General features: G+C 45.9%; 1 long non-coding RNA gene across 1 annotated transcript; it reads right to left on the bottom strand.

The window, feature by feature from the left end:
• Window positions 1–2,454: 2,454 nt before the first annotated feature.
• On the bottom strand, window positions 2,455–11,540 carry LOC120368919. Its single transcript, XR_005582847.1, has 3 exons — window positions 11,353–11,540; window positions 10,242–10,350; window positions 2,455–3,294 (listed from the first exon to the last, which is right to left on the bottom strand). It is a non-coding gene; the product is annotated as an uncharacterized LOC120368919 (long non-coding RNA).
• Window positions 11,541–11,751: the final 211 nt, after the last annotated feature.

Here is an 11,751-nt window from a genome sequence, read left to right on the forward strand (position 1 = left end):
CCTGGTTGAATGAAATTGCACAAAGGATATAAATGCCTTGAAAGCAGTGACACACCTCTCTGGATGTTTAATCTGAGACAGGGACTAAATGCACATCAACTGCTACATATTAAGAGCAATATTTTGTTAACAGTTAAGTTACAACCTCTCAGTAAATACATTGTAATCATAACCACAGACCAGACAGCTTTGTCTAATGAATATTAAATCAAAAGAGCTCAGGGATATGTAATGCAGACAAGAAAAACACACACATCTTGATTTGGAGACTTTGAAGGCATTTCCTCTAATATGTTTTAGTTTCTCTCCAAAATATTTCATCACACAGCTTTCCACTATGATGCCTGCTGTTATATGGCTAATACAATGAAGGCATAGTTCATTTGTTACATCAGTTTAATCAAGTTTTGCATATTCCACAAACCCAGATTACAGTTCAGAAGTGACATTGTGCACGTGTAACCGCACATCTCCTGGGTGTGGTTTTCTGTCCCATCGAGTGGCACCGAGACCACTTAGAGAGAGAGTTAAATGAGTCTTCTCTACAGCCTTAGCTAATAGGCAATTGGCTTTTAGCGCATGCGATAGATGCTCATGCACTAAGCCCCAGAGGTCCCCAGTTCAATCTCACTGAAGTCTGTCGGCGTTACAAACGACCACCCCAATTTCTCAACAATCCTCTTTCTCCACTTGCGGAAACGCTTAAGTCAATAAAATGTAATGAAGTTATTGTGGCAAACTTGTTTTAGAGTTAAATGCAGGGATTTCAGTCTCTAGAATGTTACCAACAGTGAGGCCTTGTGCTGTGGGGAAAAAAGGCTGCCATTTTATTTTGTCTTTGATTAAAAGGAGGAGAAAAGTTGGATTTATTTATTTTACTCACTAACGATCCAATCCAAGTCCCAAAATCAGCAGGAGTCTATTGACTCTAGTGGGACTTGGATTAGGCTCTGAAGACCTAGAACCTCTCTTCACACACAAAGAACTTTCATTCCTTTTTTGGTTCTTCTTTCCACTAAATATAGGGTGGGAAAGGGAACACAAGGTGCAGATCCGCCAAAGTATTTAAGCTCCTAACTTCTATGGAAATCAGTGGTCGTTAGAAACCTAGATACCTTGGAGGATCTGAGCCGAAGTGTCTTACCCAAGCTTGCTCAGCAGGTCAGTGGCAAAACCAGGAACAGAACCCAGTTCTTCTGACTCCACCATATGCCCCACATGAGAGCAAAGAGCAAAAAACATTAGCTGTGAGACTGACAGTTAAACCCGTGAACCTTAAGCAAACCTCATTCACTGTTTAAAGGCAGACTCTAGTTCACAAGATGATAGATAGTTTAGGAGAAGCTGTAGACCTTTCCTGCCAGCTAAACTTGGATGGGGGGGAATCCACCGTGCATAGCTAGGAACCAAATGCTTCTGGCTCTTTCTAGAGAAAATACTGTTTATCAACAGCAAACTAGATTTTTAAAAAGGATTTATGCAAACATTTATTTAATAACTTTGATCAGATATGGCATTTCTTCCATGTGATTTGTGTAATGCAAATACAGCACAAGAGTTTTTTTTCCACCATAGGAAATGAGAATTATTAAACATGGCACTGAAAAGCAAAGGAATGTGTTTATTGACATGAAAAATGATCCAGCAGATACAAAAGCCTTTGTATGTTAATTGCTAGATGCTAGTGCAATTTAGAGACTGGCTGGAGAAAGGAAAGAATTCTTGTCCAAGAAGCACTGGCTTTTCCTTAACCACCAGTCTGATTCAAGACTACATCTTGAAAGTATTTATGGTTATGTTTTGAACTGTGACACTGGGTCAGTACCCAAAAGCATCCTCACTTCATATTGATGTGGTTACTAGCTAGGAGGCATAAAGGAAGTAAAGGATTTCCTCTCAGCTTTATTATTGAATGCTCAAAATGTTTCCTGAAGTAAACAACACTAAAGCCATCTGGTTTTTCTAAAACAAAAAACAAAAAGGGCAACACCAGTAGCAACCGGTGAATGGAAAAATACAGGTTTGTAGCCATGTAATGAAACTTGTCTTCATCTGAAAGGGAAAAAAAATACATACACACTAAACAGGTTTAGAAGTGTTATGTCTATGGTACTGTATATCTCACCTCATAATAGGGAAGAGAAAAAGAGAGAGCATGACTTCGTTGCCAGCTAGTTAGAGACACTTTAGAGATGCTCCGTGGTATGCCAACTTAAAATACAATTTATGGCATTCTTTAACGACAGCCTATTGATGTACAGTTTAAGGGAATCTTTACACTCTGAAAAGAGAGAGGAAAGTCAGTGTAATGAAGATTTCTCAGGTTTGTATCCCTGCGACTGTGGAACTATGAAACATTTCCCTAGGGAGGGGAGTTGTCTTTCATCCCGAAGCCCTTCAAAAACTAGAATATGCGGAACTGAAGTACAGCAGCCAACTGGAACACTTCACTAAGCCAACGGGAAGAGGAAATGTTTGGCCCAGCATACAGGCAGATCCTCTCTCTTATAAACTATGCCATGGGGTCTTTACTATGTGTGCAACACAGATGGAACACAGGTCAAATCATGAAGACAGACAGTTGCTTACAGTTTATCCACTTTAAAAGAACTGTAGCTCAACACACCTGAGGAGTTGAACCTATGGTTCCTGATCCAGTGAACCCAAAGCCTCTAAGCCATCCTTTCACATATTTGAATACGGTGATAACTCTAACAAGCCACAGACGCCCTGCATTGCTCCCAAAGGCTTATTTCAAAGATGGTGCAAGGGGTAGATCGCACTAAACCAGCCTTTGGGGGAGTGAGTGGTGGAGGATCCATATTCAAAATCATAAATGTCTCTTAAATCTAGAATGTCTCTTAAAATGATGATGGGGCTTCATTTCTGCAACCATAGGAAAAGGAACACAGATGCTGAGAAGCAGACATGAAACCCAGTGGTTGAGGAAAACAATTTACTGATCTGTTCCAAACTGTGCATTGCTCTGCAGTCCAGAGTTCAGTGAACCATCCTGCAAAAATCACCCAACTGCAGCTGGTTTATATATTAGCCTAAATTCAGGATTATGTAAAAGGAAAAAAAAACTGACTATGATGGATTTTGGCTTCTCGCCAGTTGAATAAGATTCACATTCCTCTGATGAGGCCTGAAAAACAGGTTTTGGCTGAAGTTTTGTACAGCATGTGGTATCCCGGGTAATGTTTGTGGCTCTTCCTATTGTCTGGCCAATTAGTTCCATTTTCTGTTTTCTTTGGAGTTACTGTTATGTTCTGAATTGTTGAAATCTGAATTCTGTTGAAAAACAACATTGTTTCATGGAGTATTATTACATGTATGCATATGACAGACTCAAGAGATGTTCATATGCTTTTCATCCAAAGGCTAGATTGCTAGAACTGCTTGGGAAGTGATTCCTGCCCCTCCCACCCATCCACCCACCCCGGCATAAAATTTTGAGATTAAAAAGGGTTTTGTTTGTCATTATAGTGAGGAGATGTGGCCGCCCTCAGAGAGTGACAGGGACAGACCACAACACGCCTCCTGGTGGCCAAACCAAGTCACGTCTGCCCCGCCGGAAGCGGAGGGGAAGGACAGGAAGGGGTTAGTACAAAAAGCAGGCCCTGCAGCTCAGTTGGACTGGACCCACCACAGGAGATGGATGCATCCTGCCTGCTGCTGGAGCCTGCAGAGGAGCTGCCTCCTGAGGACTGGCCAAAACTCCCAGGACCGCTGGCTGACCAAGATGCTGAGGAGTTGCCAGGGCTGCTGCCTGAAGACTGGCCAGATCTCCCTGGGCTGCCAGCTGATTGAGATGCCAAGGAATTGCTAGTGCTGCCACCTGCAGACTGGCCAGAGCTCCCTGAGATGACAGATGCAGGTACACCCAAGGGGGAGAGTAGGAAGCAGACCAGGGAGACCAGGTACCAGTCTGGTTGGGAGCTGGTTTGATGCAAGGTCAGTGTGTTGTGGGCAGATACCTGCTGACCCAGTGGTGAACCACTCTGCCATTGTAGGGCCCTGGGCTGGGATGTGGTGGAATTGGGTGGGCCTGTGTCCCCCCCTGGTACCCCGCCCCTAGGGTGGAAGTACTCCCCTTCCTCTGTGCTCCTTGGGTACCCCTGCCTGAGCCCCATAGACTGTGCTTGGTGCTCACCCTTACCTGGGGCTCCTAGACTGCTTAGCTGCTCTGCCCTGTTTGCTGCCCCGCTCTGGCTGAGGGCCCGGGACCCAGGCTGCCGTACTGCTCTGCCTGGCCAGAGGACCAGAACATTAGGTGTAGCTACTCTCCCCCACCCCCTTTGAGCTCACCTCAGCGAGGAAGCGCGGCCTCCCTCAGAGACACACACTGAGAGGTGGCCATGCAGCCGACAGTCAGCATTTTGAGTTTTTATTAAAAAACAAAAGCTAAATGTTGTTTTCAGCAACTGTAAACCAAAAGTGTTTTGATTTAAAACGAAGAGATTCAGGGATTAGTTGCCAGAAAAACAAAAATGTCCATTTTGAGGTAAAGCCATTTAAAAAACTCATTTTTATTATTTTTTTTTTTTTGGAGGAAAGATTTTTGACTCACTGAAGCTGGGGTACCAGTTCTGAGCTCTAGTAATGTGGATGTAGCAATTTAGGTGGCTGATTTATTTTAAGGGAAAGAGGAGGCTTGTCGCTAAAGCAAAGAACTGGGAAAGGGCGGGGGGCACTTTTCCTGGCTCTGCCACAGTTTGCTTGTGTGGCATTGGACAAGTCACCTATCCTCTCTGTCTGTGAAAGTGGAGGAACATTTTAACCCTGGAAGGTAGGTTTTTGGGACTCCGATCCTTAGTATTTGTAATGGGATTTGAGACAGTGGATGGAAGGCCAAGTATATAATAAGCCAGGGGTGGCCAAACTGCAGCTCGTGAGCTGTATGCAGCTCTTTTATAGTTAAAGTGCAGCTTGCAGAGTCCGCCATGGCTCCCCCATTCTCTGCCTACCAGACTGGGAGGGAGGCGAGGGGTGAGGGAACTCCGGTCTTCTGCCCAGTGGTGGGGCTAGGGGCTTCTGCCAGAGATGACTGGTGCCTGCTGAGAGTGGGGAGGGCACAATTTAAAGGTCCCCCCCAACAGCTTGAGTCATGCCCCCCTTTACCTGCAGCAGCTCCTACCAGCAGCAGCTCCTCCCTGCAGCTCCCAGGTGTTTGCTGCTGCCTCTTCACAGGGAGCTAACACCTGGGAGCTGCAGGGAGGGGCAGCAGTAAAAGCAGCGACCCTCCTGGCATCTCCCAGCTGTTTGCTGCTGCCTCTCCCCACAACCACAGCTCCCAGCTTGCCCGCTCCAGCAGCTGCCATGCAGGGAGGGGGCCCAGCAGCACCATGTGACCGAGCTGGGCCTGTGGCGTCTGCCCAGTGAGGATGGGAAGCCCCAAACCATGGCAGGCATGCCCCCCCTCTTGAACTTCCGAAGCTTGTCGTATGCAGCTCAGAGGGCCAGTTAGTTTGGCCACCCCTGTAATAAGCTGAGGAGCTGAAATACTCTTTCATTTGATAGCTTGAGAAACACAGTTAAGGTTATTGTATAAAGTCCCTTACTCATCTAGAATAACTATGGCTGTGATTTTCAGAGGCGCTTAAGGCAATTAAACTTCTATTGAATGTCAATGGAATGAAGACACCTAAGTCTCTTGGGCCCTTCTGAGAACTCCAGTCTGTGTTCTTATGCAATACCCCATATTCACCTGGTCATGGTCATATGCTTAGGGCTAAAGGGCTGTACGGTTACTATGTGTTTCTATTTGTCTTTCCATCCCCCTTGCTCCAAAGATGTGTTTGTTGCTGTCTAGCTTTTGTCCTTTTCCTCCCCACTCTCACCATTATTGGTAGATAAACAGGCAGTAAGTAGACCTCTACCTCGATAGAACGCTGTCCTTGGGAGCCAAAAATCTTACCGCGTTATAGGTGAAACCGTGTTATATCAAACTTGCTTTGATCCACCAGAGTGTGCAGCCCCGCTCTCCCGGAGCACTGCTTTACCGCGTTATATACAAATTCCTGTTATATTGGGTAGGGTAGCAGTGTAGACTGAACAACTGTATCTCCTTCTCCAGCTGCACTTCTTCCTATATTATGGGCCTTATTGGATCCCGATGTCTAAATCAAGAATCTCCACCCAAATCTAATATAAGGCAACTGTGAATTCATCTCAGAGTTAAGGGAAGTAGGGGAGGTGAAATATAATTCAGTTGATTTTCTGTATTGGCTTAAGTCAGTAAAACATTTGAAAGTGGAACCAAAAGAAACCAATAAAGTGAAAGTTAGTAATGGGTCCGGTACAAAGACAGCAATTTCATGAGCACCTGGAAGTTAAGAACCTTAGACAGGGTGTAATAATTAGAGCTTTCCCTATATTAGCACCAGAATGTGCTAATAAAAGAGATGCAGTGGTTAATAAACTGAAACACCAGTCATTAGGGCAACATGACTTTCATTTATGGAATAAGAATACTTTTAGATGAGATGAGATGGCCTCAGTAAAAGGAGATCATTTGCTTAAGGTTAAGTTATTTTCACTCCTATTAAATGGCCACACTGATGCACCGAGATTCAATAAAAATAAAGCACAGAACATGGAAGCCCTTAATCTAAGTGCTTTTGAGAAACTCACTATAAGGGACTCAGGCACAAAAGTGTTACTGAAGGTCAGCCACTTTGGAAAATCCCACCTCTAGACTTCATGGCAATTTATCCAAGAAGCCAGACATCTAGATATGGTGGTTGTGCCCCTCTAACATTCCATAGCATGCTGCCAGTAGTTTGCAAGTTGCAGATCAATATGCTGGTGTTTGGTCGCATTCACGCTAATGGAAAATGAAATTTAATTTCATATTCCACCATCAACGTCCAGGCAGTCTAAAGTTCTTGTTGGTTGCAGTGTAGTTCTGAAATAGTTTGAACACCTGCAGTTTATTTACTCAGTATTAAGTTTGAAAAGGGTTATGCCCACGGTGATGGGTTGCCCTCCTTTAAGGTGCCACCTGATGTACTGGGATACCACTGAGCCTGCCTGTTCCGCCAGCCTGGGCCCCCTTTTCCCTGTCTTGCTGAGCCAGGCTATTAAACCTCCTCTAGTACTCACACAGGCAGAGCCACAGCCCAGATGCAGAATGACACAGACACTGAGATCAGCTCTGGGAAGACTCAGTTTAAGGGACTTGCCCCATCACTCAGGTGCCCACCTCCTTTGCAGTGCAGACCCAAAGGTATATTGTCTTGCGCTGTATAGAAAGATCTCGATGTGAAGAGAGAGATGCACAGCATCTCCCCCCACCCAAGATATGGATTGCACAAATAAGGTTATGTTATAAACAAGAAATAAGTTTATGAACTACAAAAGACAGGTTTTAAGTGATCATAAGGGATAGCAAGCAGAACAAAGCCGATTACTAAGCAAATAAAACAAAACACTCATACTAAGCATAAGTTCTTAAAGCGACTGGTTTCAAGAAGTAATTTCTCACCCTAAATGTGGGAGGGGGTCAGGGCTCTGGGTTGGCGGTGCAGACTCTGGGGTGGGGCCAGGGATGAGGGGGTTGGGGTGCAGAAAGGGGCTCTGAGTTTGGGGGGGCTCAGGGCTGGGGCAGAGCATTGGGGGACAGGGTTGGGCCATGGGCTTACCTCTGGTGGCTCCTGGTCAGTGGCGTAGCTGGGGTGGAGAGGCAGGCTTCCTGCCTGGCCTGGCACTGTGGACCACGCTGTGCCCCGGAAGCAGGTCCGGATCCTCAGCAGAGGTGTGCAAGTGGCTCCACGTGGCTCTCACCCGCACGCACCACCACCCCCAGCTCCCATTGGCCAGTTCCCGGCCAACTGGAGTGTGGAGCCAGTGCTCGGGGCGGGGGCAGCGCATGGAGCTCCGTGGCCCCCTGCCTATGAGCCGGACCTGCTGCTGGCCCCTTCTGGGTAGGGACTCTAATTTGACTCCTAGTTTTTACTGGCCAGCTGCCAGGGTCTCTGGGTGCTGAGCAAGGCGACCCCAGTGCCTTGCATTCCGCGACCAGGTACTGGGTCGCAACTCAAACTTTGAAAACCACTAATCTAGTCCAACCCCCTGCTCAAAGCAGGACCAACCCCAACAAAATCATCCCAGACAGGATTTTGTCAAGCCAGGCCTTAAAAACCTCTAAGGAGGGAGATTCCACCACCTCCCTAGGTAACCTATTCCAGTGCTTCACCATCCTCCTAGTGAAAAAGTTTTTCCTAATATCCAACCTAAACCTCCCCCCACTGCAACTTGAGACCATTCTTCACAAAACAACATTCCCAGCCTCCACACAACTCTAATGGAAACATATTAATGCAAGTGCAGAACTTATTCAGGCAATAAGCCAGCAGATAGGGTGCCTTTGATTCTCTTCTGGCTGGCAGAGATAGAGTACACAAGGTATCTTTGCTCATTATAGTTCAGCCAGGAAAGGGAGGAAGTGGTACCTCTCCTCTTTTTGCCAGCATGATCAGGAGAACTCACTGTAATACTGAGTCTGTCTCTTGTACCCCCTGCCACAAGCATGTTGAACCAGGCATTTCTTTCACTATCCACCCGTAACCAGCCCTGCCCCTATTCTGGTGCATGTATGCCTCCTCAGCTTCTGGTGCCTTCAGGCCAGACTATGGCCTGTCTTTTAGTGCAGAGCATTCCTCCATTGTTTCACAGACAGAAACTTTTGAGAATTTGACCCATTATTCTTTCTGTCCAACATGCCATTTACAAGACTGTGCCACATTTAAACACTGCCAGCAGAAGATAGGAAGTCTCTCCCTTCATTTAGCATCTGATGATCTTTTCAATTATTCTCTCAAATGCTTAAGAAATTCCTTCACAGATTTGTTTCTAGTGAAAATTAAGTATGTTAGAGCATTTTACTGTCGTGTTTGAAATTACTGCATTTTCTACAATAGTCTACCTGATTGTTACGTGTGCTTGGTTGAGTGTTTGATGTGTAAAAATATTTATCGAAAGGGTAAGTGGAGATTTGGGGATGAGGGACAAGAGATCCAACCCCCAAATTTATATTCTACATTTACATAATATTTCAGTTATTTATATTACAGTAGCACCAGGAGGCCTCCACTGAGGCCAGGACCCCATGTGCTATACACATAGTGAGAATCCTTGCCCCAAGAGCCAGGGGTGGCTCCAGGCCCCAGCAAGCCAAGCGCGTGCTTGGGGCGGTATGCCACCGGGGGTGCTCTGCTGGTCGCCGGGAGGGCAGCAGGCAGAGTGCCTTCGGCGGCATGCCTGCGGGAGGTCCACCGGAGCCGCGGGACCGGCAACCAGCAGAGCGCCCCCCGCAGCACGACGGCGGCCCTGCCAAGAGCTTGCAGTCTAAATAGATAAGACTGACAAAGGAAGTATAGCCCCATTAACAAATGGGAAACTGACACATGCTAGATTAAGGTTTCAGAGTGGTAGCCGTGTGGCACCTTAGAGACTAACAAATTTATTTGGGTATAAGCTTTTGTGGGCTACAGCCCACTTCATCAGATGCATGGAGTGGAAAATACAGTAGAGAGGTATATGCTGTGTATTATGAAAAGATGGGAGTTGCCTTACCAAGTGGGGAGTCAGTGCTAACAAGCCAATTCAATTAAGGTGGAAGTGGGCTATTCTCAAAAGTTAGTTTTCCCCCTGCTGTTACTCACACCTTCTTGTCAACTGTTTGAAATGGGCCACCTAGATTACACTGAACTCATTATCAGAGGGGTAGCCATGTTAGTCTGGATCTGTAAAAGCAGCAAAGAGTCCTGTGGCACCTTATAGACTAACAGACGTTTTGGAGCATGAGCTTTCGTGGGTGAATACCCACTTCGTCGGATGCATGAGCTGAACTCATTAGCACTACAAAAGTGATTTTCCCCCCCTTCCTTCTTGTCAACTGTTGAGAATAGCCCATTTCCATCTTAATTGAATTAGCTCGTTAGCACTGAACCCACACTTGGTAAGGCAACTTCCATCTTTCATATGCGTTGTATTTATACCTCTCTACTGTATTTTGCATGCCGTGCATCTGATGAAGTGGATTTTAGCCCACAAAAGCTTATGCCCAGATAAATTTGTTATTCTCTAAGGTGACACAAGGGCTCCTCGTTACAGCTAGATTAAGTGATTTGCCCAAGATTATCATGAGTCTCAGTCCAGTCCCTTCACCACACGATCATCCTTCCTCCTACTGGCCAAGTTCATCTAACTGAGAACTACTACAGTAAGTGTCTTACCTTGCAGATAAGGAGAGAAATCCATGTCTTTTGTGTTTAAATCACTGTCACTGGATTTCACATTGATAGCAGTTGTGCCAGCATCAGCTTTGACTTCCCTGGCAAAGGCCTGAAAGAAAAACCCATAAGTGGGATCGAAGATCATCTCTTTTTGAGACACAGAATAAACAGTTGTCATTCTCCCCCCTCCTATTCCGAACAAAGGGATGACAATCATCACAGCTGGTGAGGAGAAGAAAAGGGGAGTAAAATGGAGCAAAGAAAGAGGTCTGCATAAAGATGCTGCACTAAAAACTCTTTTCTTTCTCCTCTACATCTGCAGGCTTGTCATCATCTAAAATGCTCTACATAGTCTCAACACAATGGAACTGAGCACCCCACACCACCCCCCTAAACCAGACTGTGTTTTGCAGCTCAGGAAAGGAGAGGCATTCCAGAAGCCATGCTCTGGAGACGCCCCTCAGCAGCCATGTATACAAATTGCCCAAGCCAGAGTTGAAACAAGCAGTCTCCGCCCCCTCTTCCAAATATATTGAGGAAAAACAAACTGGATTTTGCCGGAGAGCCCTGCTGACAGAACAGCTCCACATGGACTCTCCAGCTGCAGCAATAGGATTCTTTCCACTCCCTGCCTCTCACAGAGAAGCTGAGCACACAGCATAGTTCCCAGTGGAGTAAGAAATATGGGTCACATGGGCCGCCTTAGGCCCTGCTGAAAGTTCCTTTCATTGTCTAGGGGGGAATCCATTTTAAAGAGGTGCAAAGCCAGGTTATACATCAAAGTCCTTGCAGAGTACTTTGAGACCTTGGATCAAAGGCACAGACTCAAAGCACAGAGGATTATTATACAGCTACTTTCTCTTCGGCTGGTAGCAGTCACCTTCAATGCCGAAAAATGCACTGGCAACCTGCCACTTGAGCAAAATTTTATGAGGGATATAGACACAACTGAAAGTCAAATATTCATCGGAAAATGCAGCTATTCAATATTTAGGGGGGTGGGAGGAGGGTACAAAGCAAAACCTTTAGAAAGCCTCTCACCCTGCCCCCTGCTATGTCCAAGTCCAAGAATTCTTCTCTCACAGGTTAACTTTAGCTCTGCGGTGGTTACCTCATTATCCAGCCTAGTAGCTTTTTTTCTTCAGGCTTTGCTGACAGCTTTTTTCCCCCATCCATACAGCTGCGTTGGAAGTTGTCATGCTTCAGTGTGTGTTTGGGGGTGGGGGGAAGAAGAAAAAATTAGTCTGTGGATTCTGTGGCACCCCTGTTGCTTGTATGTGTCATTATCTTGCTCTGGGTTAACTCTTGTAGCATTTGTCTCTGTAGAATGAAAGCAGATAATAGCCCTTGTTGAGTCAGGGCAACTCAAGCCAGAGTCAGGCAATGCTACCCGGGAATTGGTGTTGTTACAATGCAGCATGCACATCTCGACACTGAAATCTGGAATAGATATGGGGGGACCAGACGTCCCGATAAAATCGGGACCATCCCGATATCTAGGCGTTTGTCC

The sequence above is a fragment of the Mauremys reevesii genome, linkage group 7, assembly GCF_016161935.1.
Source record: "Mauremys reevesii isolate NIE-2019 linkage group 7, ASM1616193v1, whole genome shotgun sequence".
NCBI lineage: Eukaryota > Metazoa > Chordata > Testudines > Geoemydidae > Mauremys > Mauremys reevesii.